This window comes from Rousettus aegyptiacus, unplaced genomic scaffold (genome assembly GCF_014176215.1).
Source record: "Rousettus aegyptiacus isolate mRouAeg1 unplaced genomic scaffold, mRouAeg1.p scaffold_m13_p_14, whole genome shotgun sequence".
Lineage (NCBI taxonomy): Eukaryota > Metazoa > Chordata > Mammalia > Chiroptera > Pteropodidae > Rousettus > Rousettus aegyptiacus.
The window spans coordinates 43,982,403-44,002,467 of NW_023416289.1; the positions used below are offsets into that span (position 1 = coordinate 43,982,403).

Consider the following 20,065-nt stretch of genomic DNA (forward strand, 5'->3'; position numbering starts at 1 on the left):
CACTATGATCTATCAACAGTTAGATGAGTCATGGGGGTCCTGGTCCAGAATATGAATTGGGAATCCTGGCTTCTCCCACTTGCAGGTCCTCTCCTCATGCTTCTCATAGCTCTCTTGTTTGGTCCCTGTATCCTGACCTGTTTTGTCAAGTTCCATGCCTAGAATCCATAATTACAAATAGTTGTGACTTCTGGACCACCATTATATCAGCCCCCAGGCCAGGAAGATCAGGAGGCTGATGCCCTATAAGAATTCTTTAAAAGGATATCAAAAGGGAGGATGGAAGAGGAATTTTCCAATCAAATGGCTAACCTTGTAATCAGCTCTTTGTTCTGCTTCTGTAGACATGCTTGCTGCATAGGCCGAAGGGCAGGGTGATCTCTAAGTCAACTGAAGACTCATCCTCTCTTTTGATTGTTCTGTCTAGGTAAACAGATGTATTGCCTAAGTTCCTGTCTGAAATCTTTTTTTTTTTTTTTTTTTTTTTTTAATGCTTACAGCGCCTGGTCTTTTTAGTTGGTCTCCCATCCAAGTACTAACCAGGCCCGACCCTGCTTAGCTTCTGAGGTCAGATGAGATCCAGGCACGTTCAGGGTGGCATGGCCGTAGGTTCCTGTTCAAGAATCTCATGCTCTGTAACTGCCTGTAGCCCATAGCAACTCCCGTTGTTTGTAACCATCTGAGGACAAATCAATCAACTAGCCCATGCCAACTCTAACAGCGCATATATAAAAGCAAAGTTGCCCCTGAGCTCAGGGCCCAGATCTTGAGAGCACTCTCTCCTCTGGGACCGCCAGGGAAATAAACCTGACTTCTCCAACTCTCAGAGTGCTGCTAGGTTTCAGGCGGGTCTGATTTTGCAACATTTTTGCAATATAATGAAGAGTTCACAAATTATAAAACCGAATGGCAAAGCCAGACTTCCTTCCTCAGCATCCAAACATTTAAACTCATTCAATACCATGCCATTCCCTGAGAAGAAGGTGTCTTATTGTGCCACTTAGATTAATGCCTGTTCTGTCACTCAGTTGCTGTGTGACCTTGAGCAGCTCACTTCTCTCTGCGGGCTGTGCAGTGATTTTGTCTTGTCCAACATAGCTAAGCTGGGTCTATATATTCTAGAATGCCTTTCCCCAGGTGGCTCTGGGTTAGACGTATTTAAAAGAGAAACGTGCATGTGATTTAGACGGCAGAAGTGAAGTAACAGCCATGACCGTAGGAAGGTCAACGCAGAGCCCAGGTGCCACGTTGGCTCATGCCGCGTTGTCACTGACCTGCTGGCTCACCTTGTTGGCTTGGGGCAGCATTGAGCCTCAGCTCCACCTGCTCCTGCTGGCTTTCCTATTCCAGCATCCATTGAATGTGGGGCAGGGGCCCTGGGAACCTCCGTGAGGGAAGGGCACGGCTTCTCCCCCTGGTCACGCATAGAATTGAGATTGGGGGTGACAAGAGACACGTGGGGCTTCCGATTTGTTCTCAGCGGCTCCAGGTTGTTCTCGGAGGTCTCAGTTTCCCAGCACCCAGCCAATCACCCCACAGAGACTCAAAATCCAATACTAGTTAGAGGCACCGAGTTTCATCTACCTTTCCTCTAACAACCTTCCTGCTCCCTGGTTAGTCACCTCTTTCGATGTTCCCGCCACTCATTTTGGGGTCTGCACTTCCCCCAGCTTCGCCCATGACTGCCAGAATCCGATCCCCATAAGGAATTCCTTACCCCCTGATCACTCCTAGGGGACCTGCTTCTCTCCTGAGCACCATCTGATCATAAATAACGAGGACTCTTTATAAAACTACAGGCTTGGACTGATGCATTGCTCTTGAGGTTTTCCAGCAGAGAGAAAAGAAGGAAAATGTGCCCTCTCCTCTAAGGGCTTTTATTAGGTTAGAGATTTTTCCAAAGTCTTATTAGGGCATTAAAAATGCACATTCGACTCCATCAAATAACATCGTCCATTTTAATGCAAAGATTATTTTTCCTCAAAAGGCGAAGTAAATTTGGCAATCAACAATATTTGCCATGGGGAATGTAAATCGGTGCGGCCACTGTCAAAAACAGTATGGAGGTTCCTCAAAAAATTAAAAATAGAACTACCATATGATCCAACAATTCCACTTCCGGGTACTCATTTGAAAAGATATATGTACTCCCATGTTCATTGCAGCACTATTTACAGCAGCCAAGACATGGAAACACCCGAAGTGTCTATCCACAGATGAAGGGATAAAGAAGATGTGGTACATATATATCCAATGGAATAGTATTCACTCATAAAGGGAAGGAAATCCTGCCATTTGAAACAACATGGATGGATCTTTAAGGCATTATGTTAAGTGAAATAAAAAGAAAGAAAGACAATTATCATATGACCTCACTTATTGGTGTAATCTTTAAAAAAAAATAATAAAAAATAAAACAAGAAAAAGCTGACCTCATAGATACAGAGAAGAGATTAGTGGTTAACAGGTGGGTTTGGGGTGGGAAAAATGGATGAAGGTTTAAAGCTACAAACTTCCAGGTACAAGATAAATAAGTCCTGAGGATGCACTGTGCAGCACAGACTAGACTAGACTGAATAGCGCTGTATTGTATATTTGAAAGTTGCAAAAAGAGTAAATCTCACAAGTTCTCATCAGGAGAAAAAAAAAAAATTCGTAGCTAAGTGTGGTCATGGATTTTAAAAAGTTGCCACAGATTTATGACTCCTGGGGGCTCCACTGCTCAACCCTGGGGCTCAGGCACACTACGGATTGAGAAGCGGGTGACAGAAGCGCTCGTTGATTCCATCCGCCGATACTGACAGACATTTCCTTGTTCAGGGCTCTGGGTGACGTGCTGGGCATACTTGAGAGAGTGAAACAGGCTCTGCTTTTAGGAGATCAGTCCAGTGGTTGTGACAGGCTAGACCAACGTGTTTGCAGTCAGGGAGAGAAGCCCATAATTATCAGGAAGGCACGTTCTGATCCTGGGTATGGGGTGTGGAATACAGAATATGCTAATTAGGACATTTTTTTGCCAAAGTTTAAAGAGATCACTATGGAAAGTGTGTTGGGGGCCCTGAACAACTAATCCTGTCTGGCTTCATTCAGGAAGGTTTCCTAGAGGAAGTGACATTGGAGGGGATCTTGAAGGATGAGTATAATAACCATAACAATAGCACTATTTTTTAAAGCAGGCATTGCTATCACTTACACAGAGCACACCATCCCTAAATCTTTACTAAATCATTTATTTTTATAACAGTCCATGAGTTAGATATTGTTTTATTGATTCAGTTGCTCATTTATTCAATAAGACAGCTCCTGTATTTTGGAGTCAGAAGAACTGAGGTCCAGAGAGGTTAAATCACTTACCTGGGGCCACATGGCTAGTGAATTTTAAATTAAAAAACATTTTTATTTTTATTTATTTTATTTTTTTAGGCGAGGCAGCCCTTGGTTGACCTCACAGATCGCAAGGACCTTGTCAGATTACAGTCCTTTATTTTTTATTTTTTTACGCCTACAGCACCTGGTCTTCCTAGGTGGTCTCCCATCCAAGTACTAACCAGCCCCAACCCTGCTTAGCTTCCGAGATCAGATGGGATGGGGCTGGTTCAGGGTGGCATGACCATAGACTAAACTTATTTATTTTTTTTCTAGTGGATTTTCTGTTCATACCTTTTACCCATTTTTTTCAAATTTGGGGCTTCTTTTCTTTCTTTTCTTTTTTTATTTTTCTTTTTTCTTTTTTTCTTTTTGCTGAGGAGTAAGAAAGCTTCACAAATTAAGGAAATTAGCATCATGTCTTCACCGTGCATCATAAATAAATTGCTCCTTGTTGGATTCTAGGAACTGGGGGTACAGCAACGAACAAGACAGCCAAAATTCACCACCTTCTGAGAGCTGACACTCTAATGGGAAGACTGAGCAGGGACAAACGAATAACAAAGGTATAATATCTTATGTGGTGATAGTGAGTGGTTATGGGGGGGAAAAAGCCGGAAAGGAAGAGAGATACAAAAAGCGGGTCTGTGTGGGGGAGGGGTGTTGTGATTTTTTATGGTGAGCTGAGAATAAACTCCATTGAGGTGACATGTGAGCTAACACTGGAAGGAGACGATGGAGCAGCCATGTGAACATTCAAAACAGTGTTCCAAGCCGGAGGAACAGCTCATGCAAAGGCCCCAAGGCTGGGGGCTGCCTGCCGTGTGTGAGGAACAGCAAAGCCCCTCCTGTGTGACAGCTCGTGCAAAGGCCCCAAGGCTGGGGGCTGCCTGCTGTGTGTGAGGAACAGCAAAGCCCCTCGTGTGTGACGGGGCAGAGAGAATAAGGGAGAGTTAAAAAAATGTTGGAGAAAGAGCAGGTGGCCAGATCCTGCAGCAGCATCTTGTAGCCTCTGGCAGGGACTCGGGACTTTTCTCTGTGTGAGACAGGACCCCCAGGGCTAGGAGGTTTAATGAGGTAACCGAAGGTCAGCATTTATGGGAGTTTGCCAATCAGGTAATAGCGCTGGAGTTGGAGAACAGGGATTTCTGAGTATACATATATTTTTGGGCCTTGAGCAAACTAATCCTGTCTAAATATATATATTTGTATTTATGTTCCAAGCTCTGTTAATAGAAAGTAGTACTGGGAACTCCGTGAGTGGATAAGGGGGGACTTAAACCGTGCTGTGGCTCCGTCCTGCTTGAGGACTCTAGAACAAGATTCAGTGTGTAGCAGGCGTTCAGTAAACACCGTTTGGCTAAATACACGACTGAATTCACTCCCTCTCCGTTTCCACAGCCCTGTTGCATTCAGGGGTCCCTGGCTCCCTATACCATCATCTACTTCAATTCTCACCGCAAGGCCTTTAAGAAGGTGCTAGCTATCATTATCTTCATTTTGCAGATGAGGAAACGGAAGCACATAAGGAACGATTAACTTAATCAAGGCCATGCAGCTAATAAATGGCAGATCCGGAACTTGAACCCAAGCGGCAGGCTCCAGGGACCCCCCACGGAGACACTCTTGCCAAACTGTCCTGAAAGATCGCAGCACACAGGCCTTGGCCAGAAGTGAGAAGATGCCTGTTTTTCCTGGGCTCAGCACCACTGCATTATTCATTTTTGTTATCTTTGCATTCCAGGCTAAAAGCACATCTTGTAATTTGCATTTCTTTAATCACGGGATCCAGTATCCTTTCCAGTGTTTAGTGGACATTTTTTTCTCTGTGAATTTCCTGTTTCTATCTTTTGTCTGTTTTTTTTTTTTTTTTTTTTTTTTTAATAGAGCTTCTTTTTCTAGCTGAGGGGTGAGATTGCTGATGAGTAAAGGAAATTAACATGTCGTCTGCACCACACGTCTGGAGTACTTTTCCCAGTCTGTGGTTTGTCTTATGGGCTTTGTTTAGAGTACATATGCCTTGGAGGTAATTTTAAGTTTTATGAGATTGAATGTTTCCATCTTTTCTTTCATGATCTCTGGGGTTTGCGTGAAGCTTAGCAAGCCTTCTGCAGCTCTAAGATTACAAACCAATTTACCACTGTTTTTCTTCTGCTAAAGTGTCAATTTTTTTTTTTTTTTTTTTTTTTTTTTTTTTACATTTAAACCTTCAGTCTACCAGGCCAAAATCTTTCCATTCCAAATCTACCTTTTGGGCAAATAGTCTTGGAGTGGAGTCCATCCCTCCCGTGACTTTCTGAAGGCCGTGAGCCATGATGACATTTTTCTACCCTGCTCTCTAAATCCACTTTCCCCATCAGGCAATTAGACAATTAGGTGGGAAGTTGTGTAGCCAACCGCTTAGGCTCCAGGTGACATCATTGTTCTGGTTCCTATTGCTTCATAACCAACTCCTCCCCTACAGAAAAGCTTAAAACAATCGTTTTATCTGGGTTGTGATTTGTAAGAGTCACAGGTTAGAGCAGGCCTCGATTGGAAACTGCTTTTGTGGGATCCACGTGCATTTGCGGGGGCTGCTGGATGAGATTATAAGCGCCTGAAGGCTCAACTGAGAAGGTAAACCTTGAAAACACGAACCAGACGACAATCACGACATTCACGATTCCATTTTTACGCGATATCCAAAATCGGTCAATCCATGAGGGAGAGGGGACAGGCCGCGATGCCTGATGAGGGCGGGTTTCCTCTGGCGGTGACGAGACTTCTTCGAGCTAGGCAGAGGCGATGGTTGCGGAACATCGCGAACGTGCTCAATCCCACTTACGCACACTTAAAAATGGTGAATTTTCTATCCTGTGAATAAATAATTTTTTAATGACTCTGTTTTGGCTCAAATGATTAAAATAGTGGTGGGTCCATTTATTGTGAAGGGGTAAGCTTGGGGGAGAAACAAGTTGGGAGAAGAGGGAAGCGAGTTTGGAGGTTTTACATTCCATACGCCCAGCGGAAGTCCGAACAGAGTTAGACAAAGGAGTTTGGGGCAGCGACGCGGCGGAGATAGAAATTTAGACGTCACTGGCACATGGGAGGTATTTTAAGCCATGGGGCTTGAGGAGATCATCTAGAGACCTGATGTGGTGCGAGGAGGAAAATGGCCCAGAACCACCCCCGGGGCCTCTCGGAGGGTCCACGTCCCTCAGGGCAGAGGAAATCAAGGAGAGCGATTGCGCAGGCTGGGAGGGGCGCCGCTCCAAGTGCGCGTTTGGAAAGCAAAGAGACTGATAGAAAGAGATTTGCAATTAGACTAAATGTCCATGCAGTAAATCGTGTACAGCCACGCAGTAGAACACGTGGAAAATAAAAATCAGGGGGGAGCTCTCCGTGCTGATCCAAAAACACCCCCTTGGTGTGAAATGACGTGCCGAAATCCTCCAGACGTGTCGCTTGCATAATCAAGCACGGTGTGAGACACTTTAAAAAACCAAAAGCTGGGTCTACGGCCATGTGGTGCTGAACACGCCCATCCCATCTGATCTCAGAAGCTAAGCAGGGTCAGGCCTGGTTAGTACTTGGATGGGAGACCGCCTAGAATGCCCTGACGCTGTAGGTGTAAAATAAAATAAAATAAAAATAAAAAACAAAAAGCGAAGAGTCACAAGGGGAAAGTAGGGATTCACGGCAGAGAAGCCTGGCAGATGCCACTCGAGTCAAGTGATTCGAGCGAACATCGCTGGTGACACGACATGTCGAGAGCCAGTGTCCCTGCCGGGCATGACACACAGAAGGGGACTTAGCATCGCTCCTGGGGAATTCCTGCCCAAAGGGCAGCCCTGCGTCTAACTGCGAGGAGACATCAGACAAACCCGCATGGAGGCTCATTCTCCACAAGTTCAGGGTCATGAAAGTCAAGGAAAAAAACAGAGCGGCTTTGGTCTGAAGATGAGGAAGACGTGACTACGAAACGCAACTCACGATCCCATATGACATCCAGGGCTGGAGAAATACAGCGGCTGAAAAGGCCTCTCCTGGGACTACTGACAGGATGAGTGTGGACTTGACATTAGACAACCGTGAAGTTAAGGTTGAATTCCCTGACTTTGGTAACTACCTTGGTCGCGTACAAGAATGTCCTCCTTACATTTAGGAAGTAAACAACAACATATTCGGAGGTGAAGGAACATGATGTATGAAACTCGCCCTCAAATGGTTCATAAAATGTATGCATAAATAGACAGAGAGACAGGGGGAGAGGGAGAGAGAGAATGAAAGCCTAGGGGTGGGGCGTATCAGTTTCCGGGGGCTGCCATCTCAAAGTGCCGCAACCGGAAGGCTTGAAACAACAGGAATTAATTCTCTCACAGTTCTAGAGGCCAGAAGTCTGAAATTAAGGTGTCAATAGGGCCGCACACCCTCAGAGACCTGCGGGGGACGCCTGCCTGGCCTCTCCCAGCTCCTGGTGCTTCGCCGACTATCCTTGGTGTGTGTGGCTTGTGGCCGCATCACTCCAGTCTCTGCCTCTGTCTTCACACGGCCTCTTCTCTGTGTCTCTGTCACCACGTGGCCATTTTCTCATAAGGACACCAGTCTCATGAAATCAAGGGCTCACTTGACTCCAGTAGGACCTCGTCTGCACTAATGACATCGGCTATGAGCAGCAGAGAGGAGACGACTTGGGGGGAGGGGGAGCAGTCAGATGAGGGCAGAGACGTGACCATCCTGTTGGATTTATGAGAGAGAAGCTCTGGTGCCTTGACGAGGGCCACCTGTTTGAGAGGTGGGGCCAGAAATCACAGGAACCTGAGAACAGCAGTTCTCCACAGATGGATGGGCATAAAGAGGAAGAGGGGCAGTGGGGGGAGGGGGTGGTGGCTGCAGGGGCAGGGGCAGGGGCAGGGAGGGCTTCCCAAAACCAAGGAGATGGTGGAATGGACCAGGTCAGGGAGAGGTGGAGACCTTCCCCGGCAAAGGAGGGGAAACCCCAGTGCAGAGGAGGGACCGGCTTTCGGAGGGAGCAGGACACCCCCTCCAAGGACAGGACAGAAGAGCGAGCTATACTGGCAAAGGCGCATTTCACGGTAGGAAGCTAAAGAAGCAAAGAGGTTTATTTTATTTTATTATTTTATTTTATATTTAACAAAAACTTATGAAGTGCTTCCATGCCAGACCTCGTCCTAAGCACTTTGCAAATATAACTCATTTTATCTGCAGGACGTTTCCTCCATGATAGGTGCTTTTATCATTATCATCCTCATCTGACAGATGACAAAACCGAGGCGCAGAGACAGGAAGTATCTTCCCCAAGGTCACACAGCTGGTAAGAGGCGAGGCCTCTTGAAGCGGGCAGTCAGCTGCAGAATACACACTCTTAAACTCTCCCCCATCATACTCACCTGTGCTCACTGTCCGCTGTCTCTGTTCTTAATAAAGGAAACTTCCAGGTCAGCAGTTGGGGATCCGGACTGGGTGGGGGCACTCAGAGGGTCGAGGAAAGAACAGAGTCACCAGCCACTGCCCTGGAGAAGAAAAACTTACTAGGAAAACAGGAGGGTCGTGCGTTTGAGGCCTGTGGTACTGGGTTTTCTGCAAACCCCAGAGGCCAGCTGCTTGCATCACAGCAGGGACTGGCTCTTGCAGGGGGAGGATGGAAGTGCGGCCCCTGCCGAGTCCACGGAGTCCACATCTGTCTGCAAATCCTCTCCACTCCCCGAAGTCTGAAGGAAATGAGTTCCATTCCGGGAACAGGAGCCCTGCCAGGGGGTGGGAGGCTGAGCGGCTGGAGGAAACGTGGCCCCCGGAATTTGGAGGGTCCCTGGGGTGGCACAGGAAGTTTGTTTGAGCAACACATAAATCGGGGCCTATGGTGGGTCATGGCCAGTAAGGGATAGAGTCACCAAGACAGGCTAATCCTCAGCACCTGTGCTACCTGACCTCATGTGGCAAAGGAGACATCTGAAAAAAATGCAAAGGAAAGGGCCTGCAGAAGTAACCCACTCAGCCCGTGAGAACTGCTCTCTCCGCCATGCTGCCCAGTGATCTCCAGCTCACATGTTTTCCCACAGCTCCCTCCCCCACCTCAAGGACTCCACAGCTCACATCTGTTGATTCATAGCTTGCTGTCCAACTAGTTTTGCTCTTATCTCTGTAGCTGTGCAGGAATAACAAGACGATGTAACACCGCTCTTGTTATGTTACAATTAGAGCTCAGCCTTTGGATAGGAATCCGATGAGCCATGAGCCGTGCTGGCATCAGTAAGTGCTACTTTCTGTTTATGAGCCTCAGTGTCCCCTCTCTTCGAGAATTCTGTAACAGTGTTGATAGCGCCAAGGTCGCAGGTTCTACAAGGCAAAATGACCTGTAAATAGAGAGGACCGGCGGTCTAGAAATTGCTTCCCCTTGCAGCGCCCCCACCCAAAGCGCCTTTTCCCCATCCTGAGTAATGAAGCATGTGTGAAACCTCAGACAAAGGAATCACGGGCCCCTCGCATGGACACTGCAAAAGTATACAAGCTGTAAGAAACGCAACTAGAGAGAGCACGTGCATGGAGTTGTTAACCCCAGGCACTCCGCAGGCCTAAGAAATTCTCCTTCCTCTAAAGAAAGTAGGAAGCACCCTCCGTCGGGTGTCTCTTCTTGCAACAATAGATGTGATGGATGTCAGGACCTTGAGACGGGAGAGTATATCCTAGGTCATCCGGGGGTCCAGCACCATCACAAGGGTCCTTACAAAGAAGAGGGAGGCAGGAGGGAGAGTGGACAATGGAAGCGGAGATCAGAAGGACGTGAGAAAGGGCCAGGGGCCCAGGAACGCAGACGGCCCCTAGAAACCGAAAAAAGTTGCAAATGATTCTCGCCTGCAGCCTGCAGAAGGAACGTGGCTCCACTGAGCCGTTCAGACTCCAGGACCGGAAGACGATACATGTGGGATATTTTAAGCTGTTAAGTTGGTGGTAATTTGTCACAGTAGCAACAGCAGCAGCAGCAACTGGATAAAGCAAGCTTCGTCCTCTCCCTGGGCCTCGATGGCTCAGTTTGTCCGTTGCGGGGGTCACTGAATCCTCAGGGCATTTGCAACAAGCGTCCGGTGCAGGGATATATTGAAAGTGCTTCAGCTGGTCGAGGCACAAAAGAAAGCGCTCTATAAACATCAGCTCTCGTTTTCTTCAAAATAGAGACTAACCAATTTATCTAGCCAACAAATGTCAACTGAGCATCTGCCTCATTCAGGCACTGAGCTTTCCCCCAGGGCTGGAGCTGCAGCAAAAACAGGACAGGAAAGCCCTCTGGCCTCAGGGAGCTTCTAGTCTAGAGAGAGAGAGAAAAAAAAAAAAAAAGAAAGAAATGAGTAGACTCTAAGGGGACGTCGCATGGTAGTTCAAGGCTCTGAGTCAATTAATCAAGAGAGGGGAGCCAGGAGGGCTGGCAGACTGGGGCAGGAGGCGCTGTGGAGAAGGGGAGCAAGCCTGGAGTAGGTGGGCGGGGCGGGGCGGGAGTCGGGGGAGAGGAGCCTTCCTGCCGCTGACTTCATCTCTGGTCCCAGGGTCCGCGTGCGCCCCACTCACGTTCCAACAGAGCTGAACCTGGGACTCTTCCCAGAGGGGCTGAGTGGAGGGGCTCTCTTCCCTTGCTTCCTCTTTCCACTGGATGAAAGATGTCCTCTGGGGGGACAGGTCCCTGAGCTGCTGGGAGCCCGCCCGTGAATAAAGTCGATACCAAAGACAGCCTAGGGACAGGGAGACAGATGTTCTGAGGACGGGATCTGACACCTGGTTTCAGCCATGTCGGAAGCCCAGATGGTCCCTCCGTTACATTATCCCATAAAATCCTTTTTTTTTTTTTAATGTATTTTATTTAAGCCAGTTTGAACTGTGGTTCTATTATTTGCAACTGAATGATGCGCATTTAATAATTATGAAATAAATATTAAAATAGGTTTTAATAAATCTATTGGTGCTCTTAGCTACTGCTGATTATAATAATAAAAGGTTGTACCTGCGCTGACTCATGCAATCCCCACTACAACGTCATGAGCGTCAAGCTATCAGCCCCATTTTAAAGCAGAGGAAACTGAAGTTCAGAGAGGTTGAGGAAAACTGGCAGTGAGGTCCACCATGAGGAAGCAGAGGATTTGAATCCAAACTCAAGTAGTCTTGGCTCCGTTAATTAATTAATTACACACGCATGCAAAATATTTATTGAATGATGTGCTAGGCATTGTTTTAGGTGCTCAGGATACAGTAGTGGACAAAAAAAATCAGTGAAAACTCCTGCCCTTGTGGAGCTTATCTTCTAGTAAGGGAGGTAGGTCATAAACAACGACAACAAAAACTATAAATATGTAAATGGACCGTAAGTAAGAAAGAGATAAGAATATGAAGGTGGGGTCAGAGTGGTCAGAATATGTCTCATTCGAAAGGTGACATTTGAGCAAAGACCTAAAGGAAATGAGGGACTGATTCATGGAAACATCTAGGGCGACAGTAGTGCAGACAGAGGGAAGCCAGTGCAAAGGCCCTGAGGCAGGGCTGTGCCTCTATGATCAGGAAATAGCAAAGGGCTGGGAGAGCTGGAGCCACGTAAGCAAGAGAGAGAGTGGAGGGAGATGAAGTCAAAGAAACAAATAGAAGGCAGAATTAGTAGGGCCGTGAGGAGAACTTGACCTTTTACTTGGAGGGAATGAGGAGCCAGGGTACTGAGCAGAGAAGGACATCATCTGACTTAGGTGCTAACAGGAGCTCCCTGGCTGCATGTGTAGAATCTTCTACAGAGGGGACAGAGATCGCCAAATATAATAAGTAAAAGTATAGGATGTCCAGGCAAATTTAAATTCCAAACAAACAATAATATTTTACTTGTAAGTATGTGCCATACAGCATTTGGGATATACTTATACCAAACAAAATTGTTTATCTGAAATTCAATTTAACTGAGCATCTTGTATTTCATCTGGCAATCTTACTTCCTGGGTTGGGAGCAGGAAGCCCAGTGAGCAGGCAAGGGCATGGAAGGTGATGAACAGCAAACCCTGGTAAAAAGTGGATGGACTCAGGGTCCATCTGGAAGGTAGAACTTGTGATATTTCTTAACAGATCCTGCATGATACATAAGAGCGAGCGAGGAGTCAAAGATGACTCTGGCACTTTAGGCCTGAGCACCTGGAAGGATGGGGTTGCTAAGGATTGAGAGGGAGAAGACAAGAGAGGGCAGGCTTGGAGAGAAGCATAAGGTATTCCCTTTGGGCCACTTGGGTGTCACATGTCCATTAGGTACCCAGGTGAGGCTGGTGAGAAGTTAGGTGAACCCACAAGTTCGGAAGCTGGGAAATAAGTCCTAATCACAATGCTACCTCCTAAGACGTCAAGGTCAGCCTCACCCTCCAAGGTGAAGAAAGAGAGGATGGTCAGTGAGGGCAAGGTGAGACCCAGAAAGGTCTTGACAGGCACCCTCGCCATCTTCCTGCCTGGAACAAGGAAATAGGAAGTGGCTTTGCTATTTCCCTGGTGTCATGGGTTGGACCATGTCCATTTAAAAAGATATATTGACCTCCTAACCCTCAATGGCTCAAAACGTGAACTCATTTGGAAATAGGGTCTTTGCAGATTTAACCAAGTTAAATCTCCCCCAAACCTGTTGAAATAGGTTGCTACTATCTCTGTTTTACAGATAAGCCACCTGAGGCACAAGGAGGTTTAGTGGCCTGCTTTGGCTTTTGGGTTCAGTATTTGGAGAACCAAGTAGCAGTCTCTGCCTCCCTGAACCCAGAGGGATTAGAGATGCTGGGGTTGCCTAGGTGACCATCTGCCTATCCCATCAGTGGTGGGGTCCAGGCGGGTCATCTCCATCTACGGTTGTTATCTAAACACACACTGTCCAATTTATAATCGAGCTCTTGATGTAACTAGAAGCAAAAATCTTTACATGCTGAAATTTTTCCAGTTGAAATATAAAAGAATAATTTATACTTCGAGAGAAAAATACTGAAATCATAAATAATTATTGTGAAAGGTTTACATATAGGCAAAGAGAAAAGTAGATGCAAATGGTAGAGGATTAATATTACTATTAAGAAGGACATTATACACTTGTGAGCCAACAAAAGCTGAAGTTAGTTATTCTTGTTTTTATGTATTTATTTATTTAGGTGAGGCAACCCTTAGCTGACCTCACAGATTGCAAGGGCCTTGTCAGCTTACAATCCCTTATTTTTTATTTTTTATATTTTATGCCTACAGCACTGGTCTTCCTAGGTGATCTCCCAAGTACTAACCAGGCCTGATCCTGATTAGCTTGAGATCAGAGGGGATGGCATGACCATATGAAATTAGATTTTAAAACAAAAATAGAACAAGGAATAGAGGCTAGATTTTATCAGGATTTATTATGAGTCTAATTTTTAGAATTATCACATGTACTAGTATTTATAATATCATATAAAATAACCATTACGAACTGTAGTTGATATTGTTACATCATTGCATTTAAGCCACAAGTTATTCAAGAAAAATTAATAGGAATTAAAAGCAGAATGTCAAGTTTGCTACTTCAAAATTTGTAGGAAATGCTCAACCATAATGTCCATGATAAACCATCTTTGACCCAGACACATGAAGAATAAGAGAGAAATAGAAAATTTTGTTTTGAATTTTGGACCTCAATGCAGAGAATTCAGTTATTCACGAACCCCCTTCGGTGACCTACTCTTACAGACACTCTTTTGTTTCCATTTTATATACGCACTTTAACTGTTTGTTTAGTTTATAATCAACACTCTTGAATCTATTATCCAACTGGTAAGGCACTGACAATGCCTTATAATGATTTTCCTGGGTGATTGTTAAAATAATGGCCCTCAAGGCAACATGCACCCTCAGTCTACGCCCCTTTGTAGCCCGACCTTGCGATTGAGAGGGGAGTCTGTTTCCGGCTTCCTGAATCAGGGTGGGTCACGTGACCGCTTTGACCAATAAGGGAGGGGAGAGACGACCTAGTGGTGACTTCCGAGGTTTGGTCTTAAGGGACCTTGCTGCTTCTGCTCCTATCACACATACACATATACACACAAATACATACATGTACAAACATATATACCTACATTTGCACACATACATACACACATACACATAAACACGTGCATGCGTACACATCCCCTCATGTATATATACACATAAATTCACACATATACATATGTACGGAGACACATAAATGCAAACATATACATTACCGCACATATGTACACAAACATAGACACATATACATGCACATGCATACATATAGAGAGACATGCTGGTACACACAAGCATTACTTCTCTTTTGGAAGGAAAAATGATAACCAGTTACGATCGTTGGCTTTGGAGGGAGGTAGAGAAGCAGGGTGGGGTGGCGTTTTCTATTTTCAATTCAGCACAGTTTGAATGTCTAACACTGTACGTACTTTATTCGAAACTGTCCACTGGAGCTATTTTGGCAGTGGGATGCTGGGTCATTTCTTGTTTACTTCTTTATATGGATCCTCATTAAAATAAAACCAACCACCACAACCTAAAAATAAAAAATGTTAGAAGCCAAGACCACCTTATTGGCTGCGGCCACAGCTATTCTTTGTTCTCTCTTTTTATTCCTGCAGGTCTGACAGCCCTTGTAAATCTGTCATTGAGTAAGAGGACACTTACAGCCTTATCTGAAAGTCCTGTCCGGACAGGTCCTTACAGTGAGATTGTTTAACCTGGCAGCTGCCACCACTCGCATCCCCCCTCAGGCTCCAAGAAATGGCAGGAACATCTGCCAAGGATTAATTCAGCCTAAGTGACATAAGACTTTTATAACAACAAATGATTGGGGGGCAAGTTCGAACACCAGGCCTTGCTATTCTAGGTGGCTTCATGCTGACAAACTCAGGATATTTTCCTTGTGCTTTCTCATTCTCAGTGAGAAATGGCAAGAGTTTCATAATTCCATTCAGATTTTTTTTTTTAAATTACCCCATGTACCACTCTGAATTATTCTGGACCTGTGTAACCAAAGTCAGAACAGGCAGCTGTTTAAAAACTGCTACTAAGTCACACAAGCTAGGACATTATTGAGAAGAAAATAGACCAGCATTTACATTTGAGAAACATTAAAATATTAAAGAAAAATACAATAAGTAAAAGGTTTTGGAAATAGAAGAGAAAAAGGAATGTATCGATGGAATGATTTCAAATATATACATTCGCAGTTTGGTGGGTTTTTAAAAACTCCTTAAAATGATTCTTCAGCCACATACAAGCTTTAAAATTCAAATGGCTCTATGGCCATGCCACCTTGAATGTGCCGGATCCCACCTGATCTCAGAAGCTAAGCAGAATTGGGCCTGGTTAGTACTTGGATGGGGGACCACCTAGGAAGACCAGGTGCTATAGGCATAAAAATTTAAAAATAGGGAATTGCAAGCTGACAAGGCCCTTGCAATCTGTGAGGTCAACCAAGGATTGCCTCGCCTAAAAAAAAAAAAAAAAAAAGAAAAAATTCAAATGGGTCAAGTTTGCCCCTCGTAATTTCTGATTTCTGCTTTTCTGCTTAGAAAAATATTCCCTCCACTTCTAAGAGCATATATTAATTCCCCAATATTTTTTAGCGCTTGATGGCTGCATGGTTTGCATTTAAATTTTTGATCCATCTGGAATTCATTTCAGTGAAAGGAACGTAGGAATCTGGCCATTTTTTTCCTTCTCACTCCCCAAAGAAAGGTTTAACCTTATCTTGCCTTATCTTGCCTGCTGACTCATCACACTGCCTCCATCAAAACCAAAAATCCCAGTGCAGTTGAGGGAACCAAACTGTCAGGAATATTAAATATTTATAACTCATTTTATGATCTAATGCATTTTAGCTCTCGCCCCTTTCACACACTACACTTCTTTTTCAAAGTTTCTTGGTTACTCTCATATGGTAGCAATTTTTCAACAACTTCTCCTCATAGGTTAACCGCTAAGAGCTTCACAAAGAGGTTGTGAGTTTTCATTTTTTAGTTAAGTTACTAAAGACTGTTGCCAGCTGTTCACACTGCTTACCCTGAATGTCAAAGTCACGGAGAGGCACCCAGCCCACGTCCCCCGCAGCACACGATCACGCCCTCAGTTGTTACACATTCACTTGCTTTTCTAGAACTGTTATGCAGGATTGAAACTTTTCCATGGCAGCCATGCCTGAGCATTACTTGTCATCGAGTTGAGTGTGACAAGGCATGTGCTTTGTAGAAATAGTTGACAGAGTTTTCCAGGCACAGACATGCCATACCAAAAGTTTTTAAAAACTAACCAGCATCCATGGGGATACACCTTCCAAAACAAAGACACTTTATAAGAAGTACAAATATTTGTTCAGAAATGGCAGGAAACATTTCCAAGAATTGCAGAAAAGTCTGGCTAACTTAGCGATACCCGTGAATGTGGTTGGAGGTAATGACTTTTTTTTTTTTTTTTTTTTAAGTATAGTGTTGTTTTTTAATGCAAAGAAATCTAGAGAAAATGAAAAATGTCATACTCTCTTACCCACATTGGCATTCTAAAAAATAACGTGTTATCGAATGTGAGTTACAGAGAGGGAGAGTAACAGTCTCTCCACCCCCACTTTGACTCAGGTTCCCACCTAGAGAGCGAGCGATTATCAGTTTGTTCTATTGTTCCTTCCAGGAAAAAAAAAAAAAAAAAAGAAAAACTTGATGTATATATGACCATTTGTATCCACATGTGCTTTTCATCTCTATAAAGCTGATCTCATGTGCCCTATGGTATTTTTCACTTAAAATATTTTCCAATCAGCAATAGACATCTGAACCTTTCTTTTTAATGTGCACAGTGTCCCATCCGCCCACGGTTGTACCAGTTATTTAACCAGTTCTGTACTGATGGACCTCGGATTATTTCATGCACCTGTAATAGCGCTTCACCGTGTGGCATGGCCTATATTTAAGAGTATATTGTTAGTGAAAACTGTTAGTAGCATGTTCCCTGGGACCCGAAACAAAAGCCATCTTGAAAATTTGACAGCTGATGCCAAATGGCCCCCGGACCAGTTCACACTACCAACAATAGTTTCATCACAGCCTCACCAGCACTGGGTATTACACAACTTTTAGAACTTTTGCCAATAAGCTACGTGGAAAATAGTATCTCGTGGTTGTTTTCTAGACTCTCCGCTCTATTCTGTTGATCTACATGTCTGTCCTTATCACTTGACTGTTTTGGCTGTGCATTTCTTTAATTAAGTGTGAGGTTGATCTTTTTGTGTGTTTACTAGCCGTTGATACTTGCTATTTTTTTTTTTAATGTCCCTTAACCATTTTTCTCAGGGGTCGTTCCTCTTTTTCTTGGTCACTTCATAAAGAAAGGTATGAAACTTTTGTCTATTTTTCCCCAGTTTGTCACTATCTTTTGCCTTTATTTTTCTACTGTAAAAAATTAACTTTTCTGTGGTCACAGTGGTTAAGTGGCCAGTTTTCTTTGATGATTACAGATCACATGGGACTGGAACCCTGCCCTGGGTCCCAGCTTGGCCTACGTTTACATGAGGGTGACCAGACCTTTGCACTTTTAAAGTCACTCAGCTTTAAAAAGCTCCCTCCTCTTTGAGACGATCAATTATCACCCCATTTTTTCCTCTACAACTCTTACAATTTTATTTCATTAAATTTTTTCCTGGAATTTTGATATAAGGAGTGGCTTATTTTCCCCCAAAATAGCTAGCTTGTTGTCTCAACACCATTTTCTGAATAATTCATCTTTCCATGTCAATTTGAAAACCCACCTATATCGTAAACTGTAATTGTATATTTATGTAGCTGTTTCCAGACTTGATATTCTTTAGTTTGTAGAGAAATGTTTTAGTTATTGCAGCTTCGTAGTAATACATTTTAGTACTTACCAACACCAATTCCCTTTCATTACTCACCTCTCTCCATTTCCTGGTAATTTCAGATTTTTTCCTCCCTATTCTCACACATTGACAGTTTTTAAAACAGCTTACCTTGCACTAAGAAATGCTTCAGTTAAGCACAGACAGAATCTCGACAAAGAGGTGGTAGGAAATTCTTGCTCAAGAGTTTTGATCTTGAATATTCTGTCAGTGCTCATGTTCCTTACCCAGAAGCGAAGGTCACAGGACAAACAGTCAGTACTTGCCTTGAGCATGAAAGTGGGCTACAGTTGTTGACATTAGTGACATATTCACTGTTGTTCCAGAACAACCTGGCGGAGGCTGAGCCCCAGGGCTTTGCTTTACTGGAGCATGACCAGACTTGTACACTCTGTGAGTTCTCTTGCTTTCCCACTTTTGCAAGAATGCATGAGCCCAGGCTGTAACTTTAAAAATTGACCCTCAGGAAGCTAAAAAGTCTTTTGACGTAAAATGGGTTGATTAAAAATTCACATTATCTTGTTTACAGCCATGCCACCCTGAATGTGCCCGATCTCAGAAGCTAAGCAGAGTCGGGCCTGGTTAGTACTTGGATGGGAGACCACTTAGGAAGGCCAGGTGCTGTAGGCATTTAAAATTAAATTAAAATTAAAAAAATAAAAATTCACATATCTCAGCATGGCAGGAAAGCTTTCTTCAAAGATCCGCAGCAAAGCTAATTCGCCAGCCAGAGAGGGGTATTGTGATTTGCACCCCTAACTCGTGTGCTTGGCATTATGACTTTTTAATGCAGCAGAAATATAAAGAACCCCACCTTACTTCTCTCAAAAAATGTCTATGAGCCAGCTGCCAGATTTTTCACCTCTTAAAAAAAAAAACTGAGTTGAAATTCACATAAAATTAACTATTTTAAAGTGTGCAATTCAGTGGCACTTAGTACATTCACAGGGTTTGTGCAACCCTCACCTCTACCTAGTTCCAGAACATTCACCCCAGAAGAAAACCCCATGCCTATCAGCAGTCACCCCTGACTCAGCCCTCCAGCCCCTGGCAACCACTAACCTACTTTTTGTTTCCTGATTCTGGAAATTTCTGATAGGAGAACCATACACCACGTGGCCTTTAGCTTACTGTTTTTGAAGCATTAGCCACATTGAAGCAGGTTATCAGTACTTCATTGCTTTTTAGGGCTGGATATTTATTACTTAAAAAAAATTAAATGGATAGTTAGAAACCAACATAGTACACCAGCGGTCCCAAACCTTTGTGGCATTAGGTTTCCCAGGAGAACCTAATGCCTGATGATCTGAGTGGAGGTGAGGCGGTGATGCTGGCTGGAGGAGCGGCTGCGAATACAGATGAAGCTTCGCTTGCTGCTGCTCACCTCCTACTGTGTGGCCCGGTTCCTAACAGGCCAGTACCGGTCCACAGCCTGGGGGTTGGGGACTCCTGTACAGGAAATCAAAAATCCTGAAAGGCCCCCTTTGCACCCCCTCCACCTGCCCTCTACCCCATTCCTCACTGCAAGGCCAATCGCTATGAAAACAAAAACACCTGTACCTTCCTGAAACAACTGTATCTGTACACATTTATTAACAGATATCAATGTATTATTCCTTTAAAAAAGTCAGCTAATGGGATCGTCATGTATCTTTTTCACGGTATTGTTTGTTCTCTAAAAAATGTCTTGGTCAGCACTGTACTTGACCTGTTCCCAGCCCCAGATTTCCTCTACTTGGGGCCACAGAGCCTTTCTGACTTTACTGATGGACGGTGTAACCAGAGGGAGTGACAGTATCCCAGCCAAAT

The 20,065-nt window shown here is 44.4% G+C and overlaps 4 pseudogenes; 2 read left to right on the forward strand and 2 right to left on the reverse strand.

The window, feature by feature from the left end:
• Positions 1-491: 491 nt before the first annotated feature.
• On the reverse strand, positions 492-611 carry LOC118611655 (annotated as a pseudogene).
• A 2,888-nt stretch (positions 612-3,499) lies between these two features.
• LOC118611588 lies at positions 3,500-3,618 on the reverse strand (annotated as a pseudogene).
• Positions 3,619-15,646: 12,028 nt separating this feature from the next.
• LOC118611627 lies at positions 15,647-15,765 on the forward strand (annotated as a pseudogene).
• Positions 15,766-18,777: 3,012 nt separating this feature from the next.
• Positions 18,778-18,886, forward strand: LOC118611791 (annotated as a pseudogene).
• Positions 18,887-20,065: the final 1,179 nt, after the last annotated feature.